General features: G+C 45.4%; 1 pseudogene; it reads left to right on the top strand.

Annotated features, from left to right (window-relative positions):
• Positions 1-14,763, top strand: part of LOC115619015 — a 92,766-nt pseudogene that overhangs the window by 16,027 nt on the left and 61,976 nt on the right.

Below are 14,763 nucleotides of genomic sequence, written 5' to 3'. Positions count from 1 at the left end.
CCTAGATGTCTTAGAAATTAATATGACCCATCTATTTTTGCTTTATGATAGTTGCCTGCCCTTGTAGAATATCTTAATGATGAAGAAATCTGTGGTATTCATTACTCAGTTAAGAGCTGGTTATGGAATTGATGTTGTGGGTTGCATTGAAGATAAATCTGAGTTGCTGGTTAATCATTTTGAAGCTTATGTTCTCTCTCCTTACTGGCAGATGGCTAAGTTAGGAGGGTCAAAAGAGTTGTAATCTCTTCTTTTTTGCAGTAGTATGCCCTAAACTACTTCAGAAGGGAAAGGGAGGGAAGAGTGTGAAGATAACCCGTTTTATCTAATGGTATGCTTTATTTAAGCATTTGGTGCCATCCATTTTGGGTGGATGGGACCTTGGTCTAGTCTCATCCTAGCGTTAGGAGCCCTGTGGTCTCCTGTCTTCAGGCAGATCTACTTAATCCCCTGTTCTCTAAGGCCCATAGGCTTTCCAGCAGGCTACGTGTGTGCTTTGGGACCCGTGGCAAGGAGATGTTTCCTCGCAGTGCAAGCAGTACTCCTCCGTGTTGGGGCTGCCTTCAGCCCTCTTGGGCTGGGAACACAGAGGGGTGACTGTGTGTGAGGACTGATTTACTCAGAGCAGCTAAAGGGCTTCTCGAAGATGGGATTTCTTCTTGTGCCTTTGCACCTCTTCACCTTCTGGCAATTCCTAGCATATCTGGCTATCTTCTCTCATCCTCCCCAGGTGATTTTACCCCTCTCTTTCGCCAAAAATTGGTGCACTCTGGAGACTTTATCTATTGCATGATCGTAGAGTAAGAGCTCTAAACCACTGGCATTGTTCACTTTGTCTTCTCTCATTTCATTCCTTTGTTCCAATTTCTGATGTTGTATTTCTAATTGGTGGTGTTAAACTTGGTACATATCTTCCCTTTTTTTCTTTAGACTTACTATTGCTGTTAATTCTTTGATTTCTGTGGTATTTTCCTTTCTGCTTTAAGAGCAATCATATTGTAGATTCTGAAGCCCAGAAGCAATGGAACTCTTGATTCTCTGGAAGGGGTCTAAGACTTGTGGCATATGAAAAAATGGATAGGGCTGTGTAATACTCACATTTTATTTTATTTTACTGGTTACCTAAGCAAAATGTGAAGGCTTTCTTCTGTCTTAATTATGCCAGATCCCAAGGCCTTATAATTTGATATGGTGATTCTGGTATATTTGGTGATCTTCTCAGTATATTTTCTCATCTCCAGTATGTTTTTTTATGACCCGTGTCAATATTTGTTTTTCATTAGAATGCATTTATTTCTTTAGCAAAGGAAGTTTGAATCTATGGCAGTTGACATTATGGACTAAGCTTGCTATAAGCTATTAAAATTTATAATATATAAAAATATAAAATCATAGAATATCTTGAATGGCAGGGATCCGTAAGGATCCTTGAGTCCAACTCTCCAAACTACTTATATATGTGTGTATACAAGTAGTTTATAGCTAAATTAACACCAAATTCTTCACAGGGACTTCTCTGCTTTCATTCTCATTTATATCAAGGCAGTATATGAACTGTCATATGGCATCTGCATCCCGCTTCTGACAGGTCCATACATAGGCCTTGAGAATGTCCTTTAATTTCCCTTACCAATATTATTATTATTGCTGGTGGTAGTAGTAGTTTTGTATTATACCTTAGTTACTGGATTGTTCTTATCTCAACCCGTGGGATTTACATTCTTTCGATTCTCCTCCCATCCCTCCAGGAGCGGGGGGGGGGAAGGGATGAAGGGAGGGAGTGAGTGAGCGAGCGGCTGCGTGGTTCTAAGTTACTGTCTGGGCTTAAACCACGACAACACCCAAGCTGGCTCTAAAACGCTGGGGAGATGCCTGCCTCAATGCCTGGGACTACCCATGCCCTGGCCCCCAGGGCAGGACCATTTCTAATGTGTGGCGGAGATTTAGGACCCCACCAGAGTGCGTGGCAGCCCATAAGCACTTCTGCCATAAATTACAGCCCTGCGGGGACTGCCTCAGATCATAGAATCCTAGAATCATAGAATCCTAGAATCATAGAATACTAGAATGGTTTGAGTTGGAAGGGATCTTAAAGCTTATCCAGTTCCAACCCCTTGCCAAGGGCAGGGACGCCTTCCACTAGACCAGGTTACTCCAAGCCCCGTCCAACCTGGCCTTGAACACTGCCAGGGATGGGGCAGCCACAGCTTCTCTGGGCAACCTGTGCCAGGGCCTCGCCACCCTCACAGAGAAGAACTTCTTCCTAAGATCTCATCTCAATCTCCCCTCTGTCAGTTTAAAGCCATTCCCCCTTGTCCTGTCCCTACAGGCCCTTGTCAAAAGCCCCTCTCCAGATTTCTTGTAGCCCCTTTAGGCACTGGAAGCTGCTCTAAGGTCTCCCCAGCGCCTTCTCTTCTCCAGGCTGAACAAGCCCAGCTCTCTCAGCCTGATCCACCAGCCCTGCTTCAGGTCTCCAAGGAGGCAAAGGTGATTCACAGCCATTCCAGCTCAGCCATCTTCTCCAGCAAAAAAACCTGTGCAAGTCCCCAATGTGCCCCCTCCATGGTGGTTAGGTTGTTCTCCCTGTGCTGTGACACTCGCTGGTTGTTCAGCAGCTGCCTAATATCACCAAAAACCCCCAGTTTTCCCAATGCTGGGTGCCTGCCTGGCTCCTGGAGCCTGCGCTCTTTCCAAATCTGTAGTTTAAACTCTTTCTGTTGTATTTAGGACTGTATGCTGAGACCTGGCATGTAGAAAGCATGTTTTCCCTGTGCCACGGGCTGATCCATGCCTCGGAGTGTGCTGCATTTGGGCTTGGCCCCAGCATGCCCAGTTACACCCTCCATGGAGCTTCATCCCCAAAATTAGCAGGGGGAGAGCACTTGTGGCACTGGAGTTTGGGGCAGGGACACCAAGGGGTGCACTGGTCCCCGGCAGGATGCCCTGGTGAGATGGATGTCTTAGTGGGATGGATGTCTAAGTGGGATGGATGTCCTGGCAGGATGGGTGTCCTGGCAGGATGGGTGTCCTGGTGGGATGGATAACCTTGTGGGATGCATAACCTGGCGGGATGGGTGTCCTGGTGGGATGGGTGTCCTGGCAGGGCGTCCGTGCCACCCCAGCTCTCCCTGAGCCTGTCCATGCTCCAGGGGCAGGTTTCCAGCGGGAGGAGGGTCCTGAGCTGCCCGGGGACCGGTGCTGGTGCCCCGGGGGATGGGGAACACGGGATCATCCGGGCACACTGGGACAGGCAGGTGGCAGCAGATCCTTCGGGAAGCGCTGGGATGCACCGAGCCGGCAGCTGCGCGCCCGTAGAGTCCGATCCTGCGAGCGGCGGGGGGGGGGGGCGGTCCCCTCGGAACGGGGTGCACGGGGTGCACTGGGTGCAATCCCCTCTGCACTGGGTGCTGTCCCCTCTGCACCGGGCCCTTGTCCCCTCTGCACACGGTATATTTCCCTTCTGCACTCTGTGCTTGTCCCCTCTGCCCTTGGTGCACTGGGTGCCCGTCTCCTGAGGATATGGTGCTATTTCCCTGCTGCATACGGTGCATGTCCCCACTGCACAGGTGTTATTTACTCTTTGCACAGGATGCATGTCCTCTGCACACAACGCACGTCCTCTCTGCATGCCAGCACCACCCAGGGCCGTGGGGACAGGTCAGCCTGTCTCATGCAGAGGCAGAGCGGTGCTGAGCACACCCCCCCGGGGTGTTGCACCCCACTGGGGGTGCACCCAGAGCACCTCTGCCCTGGCTCCCCAGCACGCCCAGGGGAGACACATTCACTCAAACCACCTCTGCAAACTGAACTGTGCTTTTTCTTCAAGGGGCTGGATAAAGCACATCAGCCTCTTCTCGCAGTGGGTTTATTCCCATCACCCTCCTGCTATTCTGAGCTGGGTGTGCAGGCTGAGAGCAGCTCCTGTTTCCATAAAATGTAGGGTTTTTCCATAGAAAGTAGGTTTTTTCCATAGAAAATACTCCAGAAAGCCTCCAGCCACCTTGTGGGAGCAAATACAGGCAAAACTACATCCCAGGCCAGCACCTTCCATGGGCGCCTACATCCATCCCCACTGGTCTTGTGGCTTTCCTCCCCGCAAATCCCACCTGGGAAAGGGTGCCGAGGCTGGGGGGTCTATGGCTGTCAGGCACTGCTGTTGTCAGACTGGTTGCAGGCAGATCCAGGAGCTGGCAGTGCAGGCTGTGGAGTGCATGCCACCTGAAATCAAGAGATTTTCAGCCATGCTTAAGCAAATTTGGTATGACCCATTGATTTCAACTCCGGGTGATTTCTGTGGGAACTGGGTACTTACCTTGCGTAGGCATTCTGGAAAGTTTCTTAAATATTGGTCTGTTTTCATGTTTTAAGTGTTGAAATGCCTCTGTGTCTAGCCATCATTTTCAACCTGTCTTTTTGCTACTAAAGTTAATTATTTCTTTGGTCTCATAGAGACAATTTGAAATGCAAACATTTTGAAATACAAGCTGGGTAGTTTTTTCTTTATATAAGGTATTTAATTGACTGAACATTTTAATATGGTCTATTTCTCATAGGATTCTAGTCCATCCTAGTGGAGCTTGACATGAAGCACATGTAAGAAGAGCATGTGTGTCATCTAGTAAATAAGACATTTCTCATTCATTGTTTTCAAGCTTAATAAAAATGTTTAAGATTCTGAATAAATTCTGTGCTTTAAAAGTAAGTTAATATTGTGAATATAGATACAATTGTATCCTGTTTAGGTAAAGCTTGAGATCTAATGTAAAACAGTGGCTAATTGCAAATCAATGTGTTTAAATGGCCAAATCAGCCAATGAGATTCAACCCTTCCTTTAGGAAAACAGCTAAAAAGTACAAATGAAAAATGGGATTAATATCAATCATTTAAATCCAAGTTCCCTGCTTGCTCTTTTGAATCATGATTAACACTGGTGATTTAATCAGTGATCACTTTAGCTTAACTCTAACTGCTCATGTCTGAGGCCTAATACATGAGTGCTTTGAATAAAACTTCTCTGCAGGCCACATGTGGAAAACCTTCATAGTAAAGTAGCTAAAACCGATTTGCAGTGGGAAGCATGGCAGGGTGCTCCATTTTAGATCGAGTCGTTTTAAATGTTTTGTCCCTGTTTGTTCTGCAGTTAACAGGTGAAAGGATTTTGGTACTGCTTTGCAGAACTTCATCCTCTGCTCTGTCTGAGGATATCTGCAGTCACATCTCAAGCTGTCTAGCTGATGTTAACAATGGTCTTTTAGCTGCAAGTAACTTGTATGCAGTCATCAACCACAGGATCTTGTCCTTTCTGAGTAGTTTTTGTTAAGTTTTTGTTCTTAATTATGTAATAGGACCTTTGTGCTATACACTGCTGATTGCCCTCTAATTAGCCCTGTTAACCAAGTAGGTCTTAAATGATTTGATGCTTTAGATGAAGATATGCAACAAAAGCTTCTTCCTATGTTATTTATACTTTCTGATGATAGTTGGGATTTGTTTTCATTCTTCCTAGCTAATTTCATTAGGCTTCTTTAGGCTTGTTGTGTTTGTTTCTGGTCAGAGGTAGCTATCCCTTTACACTGTGGAGAGTTCTCCCTCCAATAAGTTGCTCCCATTGTAGCCTGGAAGGCAAAGTGCAGCATGATATAAGGAAGGGATCTGCTTTATTGTTTTACAGGACTTCACCATTCCTCTGCTGTTACTCAGTATTTACACAGACATACTGGCAGGCTCTAATTCTGTGGGTTGGGAAGGGCTGTTCTGCATCAAGCCTGCAGACTGCACTTTCCAATATTACCATTGCTTTTTTTTTTTTCTTCAACCAACAAAAACTTCTTCTCAAATTCTTAATGAACTTGGTTCACAGTTTATCATTACTGTTGTAGGTTCAGCTGTCCTTTCTCATCCTGTCTTCTCCTGATGCTCAGTGCACATACTTAAATCCTGTCTGAAACATAGTAGTTTGTAGATTCTTTAACACTTCAGTTATTCTTATATGTGTGGTGTCCCTCAGCTTCAGTTTGAACAGGCAGTGTTATCAGTTCATAAATACTTTACAGCCAGAGGCACAGACCTAATGCTTAGCCTTTGGACTGTTGCAGTTATATGAAGGTTACAAATATGATTAAATCTTTACTGTATGAATTTTAGGTTTCTGCTGACTTTTAAATTCTGTCAAAGCTTTTACAGCATGAAAACACTCCCTAGTCTTCCTGCCACGTGCTCACACATCACTCCTTTGCATCCAGTGATTTCTCTGACAGTTTGCTTGAGCTTCTCCAGCTTTCTTACTGTGGAGAAAAGCTGTAGCCTTGCCAAAAATATCAGGAATAGTGAATAAGCACGAGAAACTCTTTTACCCACAGAAAATAACTTCTGCAGACAATGTGGCAATATGACTACTAAGCATTGCTGGATTTCCGCTTTTTGGTAGCCTGCAGCTTGTGCAAGCGGAATAGAAAAATTATATTATAGGCGGACCGGGTAGCTGTAACCCCCGAGTATCTAAGACAAAGGAAAAAGGGGGAGGGACCCCATGGACAGGATAGGTATAAATATAGTGTTAATGCTAAGGAAATTTGAGAACCCTGAACCAGGTGTGTCTGGTGGGGATCTCCCTTTATTTGAATAAAGCTTTAAACCTCACTCTGCCTCGCGAGCTACTCTATTATCGAAACCAGGTTTTCCTGACGCTTACCTAAAGTATTTACTTATTGTCTCTGTTCCTTCTTATGCCGAAGTCTATTCTAGCAGCCTGTATGTGGGCAGCATAGAGAGATATGCTAGAGTCTAATATATCAAATGATGGCAGTCAGCACTGCAGAAGGAGAACTCCAGGAAATATCCTGTTTCTTAGACTAAAACACAGCAAGAAAAACCAGAGGGGAGCATTCTAGGGCATGAAGTCCCAGGATGCTGATGTGGGATTCAGAAAGTGTTAAGAGAATCTAGGAATTCACCTTAATAGAAGCCTCAGCTTGGGTTAACAAGCAAGAGGGACTTTCTGTACAGAGCCTCTTTTAAATGGTACTCCATCCATAGTGCTGACTAAAAAGAAGTGCACCAAATTGCAGCTCAATTAATTACCTGAATTATTTATCAGTTGTAAAATGTAGATTTCTTGCACATAAAAGGGTTGTGAGTCCAGGAAATGTTTCCCACTAGAGCAGTAGGCGGGGAAGATTATGAAAAAGTATCTAGGCTTGCCATTAAATTATAGGACTTTGTATTTTTCCTCTCATTTCAAAGATGGTGGTCTTAAAGTGCATGCAACACAACAAACACTTGTTGCAGGAAATCCAGTTCATAACAATTCCCATGTGAAGAGTTCATAAAGATCAAGTTGTCAAAAAGCCCTATTTTGGCAAAATCTCAAAGTTGAATATGGTAGTCAAGTGGTTCTTGATGTTCTTGATGCCATATTTAGCACAGAAATTCACGTTGGGATTTTTGTTTGTTTCTTTGTAGCTTTTTTAAAAATCCCAGGTAAGGGTTGTTTATGCAAGCTGGTATCCTGCAAATGGGGTATGTGTATATGAACAGAATATTGGCATTCTGAAAGGTGTTTCTTCACTCTTCCAAAGATGCAAACTACAATGTCCTCTTCTAGTGAGCACTGTTGTAGCAGACCTCTCTCAAGTCACGGTAATAGCAGCCAAAGGAGGAATTATTCCCAGTATATGGCAAGGCTGCACTATTGTAATGCGAGCTAGGACTTGGCTCTTGCATGTGTGCTGTTTGGTTTATGTGTATGGATGTTGGCAAAAGGATTGGTGCTGCTCTAGTAAACTGCTTTGGGGTACCTGGTAGGGGTTATTTGCAGGATCAAGGCCTGATTTATACCTACTAAGATAGTTGGACTGACTACAGTATACGTTATACTTTACAGTATATGTTGTGCTTTGTGTTTTGAACATGTCACAATGGCTTAATACTAGATTTAGCCCCCCTGCATGCTTGTTTTGAAATGCCTAAGCCCAAAGGCATGGTGTAATTTTAAGAAAATGGTGCTGCTGTCATTTTTAAGGCTTGGTCCAGCTCTGTGCAGATCTGTGAAATGAATGCTGGAAATGAGCTCTCCTTGTATACATTGCTGATCTGCTTGGAGGTGAAGCCCTGGCTCTGTTACACTGAAGGAAAATTTTGTTGAATTACCTCATTTGTACAACAGTTTCACCTTGCCCTTCTGGTCTAGGCAGAACTGAAATTAAAGGTTGCATACCAGGGCTTGGTTTTGATTTCTGGGTGTAGATGTTCAGAGTATTGACTGAGTAGTTCCCTGGAGGTCAAGATACAGAAGTAAGAGCTTTTATCTAAATGAGGGCAGAAGGCTAGACTGAAATCTGTCCAAGTGGCAACTGAGACAGACTGAAATTAAGTAGCTGGGATATTTTCAAGTTTTCCAGAGTGCGGTAAACAGGGTTTGTATCAAAAGCAGCTTTGACTTCTGCATCAGCGTTAGAATCTGGGTCCCAGGATGCTTGCTCCAGCTATGTTCTGTTCATGTGTACATAAGTGTATGACTCGTAATTTAAACACACTTACTCTGACATCAGGTACCAAAAGGGTGCATTACTCAACCCGTGAGCTCTTACTGCTATTTTATATTGCCATTTGTGATTATACTTTGTGGTATCTGCTAGAATTAAGCCAAAGCCTGTGGTAATCTACTTCTGTGTAACTAAAATCGGAGTTTATAAATGGAAATGCTGACACAACCTTAAAGGGGCAACCTCAAGTGCTGTTCACCATCCGTTGTTCGCATTAGCTTAGCCTGAAAATGCATTTTTCCTTTTGCAGGTTTTGTCCTTTCCCATTTGCCAAACATTGATTTCCACACACGTCCACACACCCCCACCCCAGTCCTTCAGTTCTAATGGAGCTTGAAATTAAGGTGGCTTTATTTTTCCTGTCACTTCCTTGTTCACCCTAATCGATGATGCCAGCACAGCTGTGGGGACCTTTTAACCACTGCAGAGCCAGGACAGCGAATGCAAGAGGACAACCTTCTACCTTGGTTTTTTTTAGGGTTTGTCATTAGCTGTTGGTTTCTTTGCATTGCTGCAGTCTGAATGAAAAATATTATTTGTGGTCATAGTTTGTGAATTTTTCAAAAGCTGTAGAAACCTTGTGCTCCAAAAATATCTCTCTACAAAGGTTCTCAGAAGACATTTTTCTTCCTTCCGTTACTAGCACATGCTAGTATCGAACCCTGCAATCTTCTTTGCCCAGGTTGTCTCATTGCTTTCATTCAGGATTTGACCCTTAATGTACATGTTTAGGCATGTAAATCAAGAATATAAATATCCTGGTAATGAAATGTGGCCAGAAGCAGTTTTAACACAATTGGAGAAAGCGGAGATGTGGAATGAATTAGTATTTTGACATGCAGCAAATGGAGTTAAGGGATGTGGACCTTAGAAACTCTCTCATCACATCTCTGACGTGTTTACACATCTCCCTTCTTTTAGGTAAGATGTAACAGCTTTACATAAGCCTCTAAAGGAAATCTGCAGCCTGTCTGTGGCTGTCTGCTGGGCGATGAGACTTGCAAGTGCTTCTGCAGCACGCAGCCTTGGCGAGGCAGCTGGGGGCTTGGTGGCCTCTCTGCCACCTTCCTGACACCAACCATCTCCTAGGGCCCCTCTGAATGCACAGGTGTCGTGGTTTAAGCCAAATGGGGCACGAAGGGTTGAGATAAAGACAGATCTGATGGGAGTGTGTCTAATCGTATTTGTGATAAGCACAGCAGCTACTCAAACCCCGAGAGCAACAGACAATGCAGCTACTCAACCCCCAAGCACAGCAGCTACTTAAACTGTTACCGTAAAAGTCAGTCAGAGAAACTCTCTAAGACTTGATTTGGAGTTTTAGAAAGCAGCATTCTTTATTGCAGCGCTGGGCGCACACGCGAATCGTTTCGCAAAGGTGAGCGCACCCAATACTTGCCGGCAGCAGCTATATATTTAGCATACTCATGCATATTCACAGCTTTCCCAGGAACCTATTTACATATTCATGAGATTTCTGTGAACTAATTATAATATTTGCATCCTAATTGCACATGCGCTTTCTTGCTGAGTGGGGGTCGCTGGTGGTCGCCGATAGTCTTCCTCACTGTGTTTACTGAATGACCTCAGTGCTTGCGCACGCTCACAAGGTCCTAGTGCTGAGTTAGCAGTTGGTATGTCCTTGCTTCTGTTCTGTTCCAGTCTCGCTCCACGCTGGGCGCCACTCTGTTATCTTGAAGGCTGGCATCCTTGGTCTTATTTAAAGTCTCCCTAGTTGTTATCAGTCCCATGATGTTCCTTCCCCCATCAGCTGAACATTCCTTTCTCTCTACGTGTTAGTAAGTTAGAACAGTTTGGCCTATTCTACTATGTTAAAGGCACACACACTGTTGTTAGTTTAAGATTTAAGGTTACAAAACCACGATGAGGGTGTAGGGCTAGAAGCTAGGGAAAACAGGGATGATGCTCTGGGCTCAGTGATTCTGTCAGAAAGCTGCTGTTGTTTATTTAGGATTTAAACCCCAGTATTTCTTTACTTGACAACTTGTTTCTGAACTTTTTGGAGTCTGGGTGAGAATCTGGATCTGTGGGATCTTATTCTGATACCAGCATCCTGGGCAACAGGTGCCAAAGGGAAATGAGGTGTCTTAAACTTTCTCCCTTTCTTTGCATCAGGCACAGGTTGACATGGAAGGACTTATGTTAGACTGGGATTGACAGCTCTGCAGCCTTTTCTGGAGTTCAGCATCTGTACTGTTCATTCCCCAAATGGAGGCAAATGTATATATGTGTGTGTGTGTGTTTGTTTTAAATAGAGCAGGAGCTTCAGCTGTTCCCACACTCTCACCCCTTCATACAGACCACTAGTGCTTGTGTCTCTTATTGAAAGCCTCCCACATGAACATTTCCCACTTTCCAGGAAAGTCTGGGTGCCTGGCTATCAGCTGTTCCAGGAAGGGCACTCTCCGGCCCTCCTGGCAGATATCCAGCTGGGCAGGACATGGATCAGATCCACAGGGAAGGAGAAGGAGAAGGGAAAAATAAGGAGGAAGAGTGAGTGCGACTCTATAGCTCGGTGGGTAGGACATGCCTCTGGGGACGTGGGCAACTGATCATAGTGAAATTGCTGAGGAAGGCATTTGGGTTTGCCCCAATGCTTGTGCTGATCAAAGAATGCCCTGGGAAATGCCACTGTGTGCGTAGACTAGGATGTGAGTGGGGTTCAAGAGAGCAGGCTTCTCTATTTCATAGCCAGTGTGGGGTTTGTTTGTGTTTAAAAAAAACAAACCCAAAACACCAAACAAAAGCCCCTAAAAGCTGATTTTGGCATCAGGTAGGTGAGTGAATAAGACTCTATCAAGGAGAGGGTGAGGGAAGCCCGAAACATTGGGGAATGTATTTGGGGTTTGGGTTTGGGTTTTTTTTATGTGTGTTTTTGTTTGGGTTTGGTGGGTTTTTGTTGGGTTTTTTTTTTCTTTCTCACATGATTACTTTACATCTAAGTGCAGTTTTTTCTGGATTTCGTTACTGGTTTAATAGCATGATTTAGTATTGCAGTTTCAAATTGCTCTCGCCTGATAATCCTTAAAAAAAACCCCACGCATCCCCCAAAACCCCAAACCGCAGCACACTTCATGTAGAATACTCTATGGTGTTTCGTTAGTTGGCCAGATTACAGCCACTCAGTAAATGCTGTGATACTGATTTATTTCAGATTTGTTTGCTTGGTTGCATGCTAACTGGAGTAATTATGTAGTGATCTTCCAGTTTGTCATGGTTCTGATCGTGGATTCCTAACCCTAGAGGGTTAGGAACAGGGAGAGATGTGATCTGCCTTTCTCTTTCATCATGGGTGAACGAGAGAGTATGAAAGGGAGAAAGGGAGGAAGATAATCCAACTCCTGCTGAAGGCTGGTTTTGCCATAAAACGGAATAGGGTCAAGGGGCCTGCACAGGAGATTCAATTTTGGGGAATAAAATGGCAAGATGGACGCCGCCAGATCCCCACAGATGTGATCAACAAGATAACAGCAATGTCTCCACCAACTAACAAGAAAGAAACACAAGCTTTCTTAGGTGTTGTGGGGTTCTGGAGAATGCACATCCCAAATTACAGTCTGATTGTAAGCCCTCTCTATCATGTGACCCGGAAGAAGAATGATTTCAAACAGGGCCCTGAGCAACAGCAAGCCTTTGAACAAATTAAACGAGAAATAGTTCATGCAGTAGCCCTTGGACCAGTCCGGGCCAGGCCAGATGTGAAAAATGTGCTCTATACTGCAGTTGGGGAGAATGGTCCTACCTGGAGCCTCTGGCAGAAAGCTCCAGGGGAGACTCGAGGTCGACCCCTTGGCTTTTGGAGTCGGGGATATAAAGGATCCGAGGCCAGCTACACTCCCACTGAAAAAGAGATACTGGCAGCCTATGAAGGGGTTCGAGCTGCCTCAGAAGTGATTGGAACTGAAGCGCAGCTCCTCCTGGCACCCCGGTTGCCTGTGCTGGGCTGGATGTTCAAAGGCAGGGTCTCCTCTACACATCATGCAACTGATGCTACATGGAGTAAGTGGGCCGCACTAATAACACAACGAGCTCGAATAGGAAATCCCAGTCGTCCAGGAATTCTAGAAGTCATCATGGACTGGCCAGAGGGCAAAGATTTTGGGATGTCACCAGAAGAGGAGGTGACGCGTGCTGAAGAGGCCCCACCATATAATGAACTGTCAGAGAGTGAAAAGCAATATGCCTTGTTTACTGATGGGTCCTGCTGTATTGTGGGAAAGCATCGGAGATGGAAGGCAGCTGTGTGGAGTCCCCTGTGACAAGTTGCAGAAACTGCTGAAGGAGAGGGTGAATTGAGTCAGTTTGCAGAGGTGAAAGCCATCCAGCTGGCCTTGGACATTGCTGAACAAGAAAAATGGCCAGTACTTTATCTCTATACTGACTCATGGATGGTGGCAAATGCCCTGTGGGGGTGGTTGCAGCAATGGAAGCAGAGCAACTGGCAATGCAGAGGTAAACCCATCTGGGCTGCTGCATTGTGGCAAGATATCGCTGCTCGGGTGCAGAACCTGGTGGTGAAGGTACGCCACGTAGATGCTCATGTACCCAAGAGTCGGGCCACTGAGGAACACCGGAACAACCAGCAAGTGGATAAAGCTGCTAGGATTGAAGTGCCTCAGATGGACTTAGATTGGCAACATAAGGGTGAATTATTTTTAGCCCGGTGGGCCCATGACACCTCAGGCCATCGAGGCAGAGATGCAACATATAGATGGGCTCCTGATCAAGAGGTGGACTTAACAGTGGACACTATTGCCCAGGTTATTCACAAATGTGAAACATATGCTGCAATTAAGCAAGCCGAACGGTTAAAACCTCTCTGGTATGGAGGACGATGGCTGAAGTACAAGTATGGGGAGGCCTGGCAGATTGACTATATCACACTCCCACCAACCCGCCAGGGCAAGCGCTATGTGCTTACCATGGTGGAAGCAGCCACCAGATGGCTGGAAACATACGCTGTGCCCCACGCCACTGCCCAGAACACTATCCTGGGCCTTGAGAAACAAGTCTTGTGGCGACACGGCACCCCAGAGAGAACTGAGTCAGACAATGGGACTCATTTCCGGAACAACCTCATAGACACTTGGGCCAAAGAGCATGGCATTGAGTGGGTATATCACATCCCCTAACATGCACCAGCCTCTGGGAAAACTGAACGGTACAATGGGCTGTTAAAAACTACCCTGAGAGCAATGGGTGGTGGGACTTTCAAACACTGGGATACACATTTACCAAAAGCCACCTGGTTGGTCAACAGTAGGGGATCCGCCAACAGGGCTGGCCCAGCCCAATCAGAACTTTTACATACTGTAGAGGGGGATAAAGTTCCTGTGGTGCACATAAAGAATTTGTTGGGGAAGACAGTCTGGGTTATTCCTGCTTCAGGTAAAGGCAAGCCCACTCGTGGGGTTGCTTTTGCTCAGGGACCTGGATATACTTGGTGGGTCATGCGGGAAGATGGGCAAGTCCCATGTGTACCTCAAGGGGATTTAATTTTGGGGGAAAACAGCCAATGAACTCAATTGTATGCTGTTGCCTGCTCTATAACACTTTTATAGCCCACCAGCTAGATGTCTTCAGGTCACCAGCGACTGACCCTGACTTCCCTCTGATCATTACCTCAACAAAGAATGAATTTTGAGGAAACCAGACGAGCTCAGCAGTGACCAGATGAGTTCAGCGGTGTCATCAGCAGGCAACAACCCAACACTACACACCGTCCCTCCTGCCCTGAAAGACTATTTCAAGAGATGGAGCCTGACATCATGGACTGGATGAATTCAGCAATTTTATAGGGATTGGTCCATGGAGTAGGGAATGATATCTTTCTCTTTGTGTGTTGGTGTGGGTGTTTATATACGTGTATATATAGGACAGGGGCGATGGTGTGTTGAGAGATGTGGGATCTGAGCATGACATGAATGGTATGGAATAAGGGGTGGATACTGTCCTGGGTTCAGCTATAGCAGTCATTTTTCTCCTTCTTAGTAGCTGGGGCAGTGCTGTGTTTTTTAACTTTCAGCCTGGGAACAACACTGATAACACCGATGTTTTTAGTTGTTGCTAAGTAATGTTTATTCCAACCAAGGACTTTCTCAGTCTCGTGCTTTGCCAGGGAGGAGGGGAAGCCGGGAGGAAGCAGAGACAGGACACCTGACCCAAACTAGCCAAAGGGGTATTCCATACCACAGCACG

Source organism: Strigops habroptila, chromosome W (genome assembly GCF_004027225.2).
Source record: "Strigops habroptila isolate Jane chromosome W, bStrHab1.2.pri, whole genome shotgun sequence".
Classification (NCBI taxonomy): domain Eukaryota; kingdom Metazoa; phylum Chordata; class Aves; order Psittaciformes; family Psittacidae; genus Strigops; species Strigops habroptila.
The sequence above is the reverse complement of the archived record's forward strand: the minus strand, read 5'-3'. Positions and strand labels throughout refer to the sequence as shown.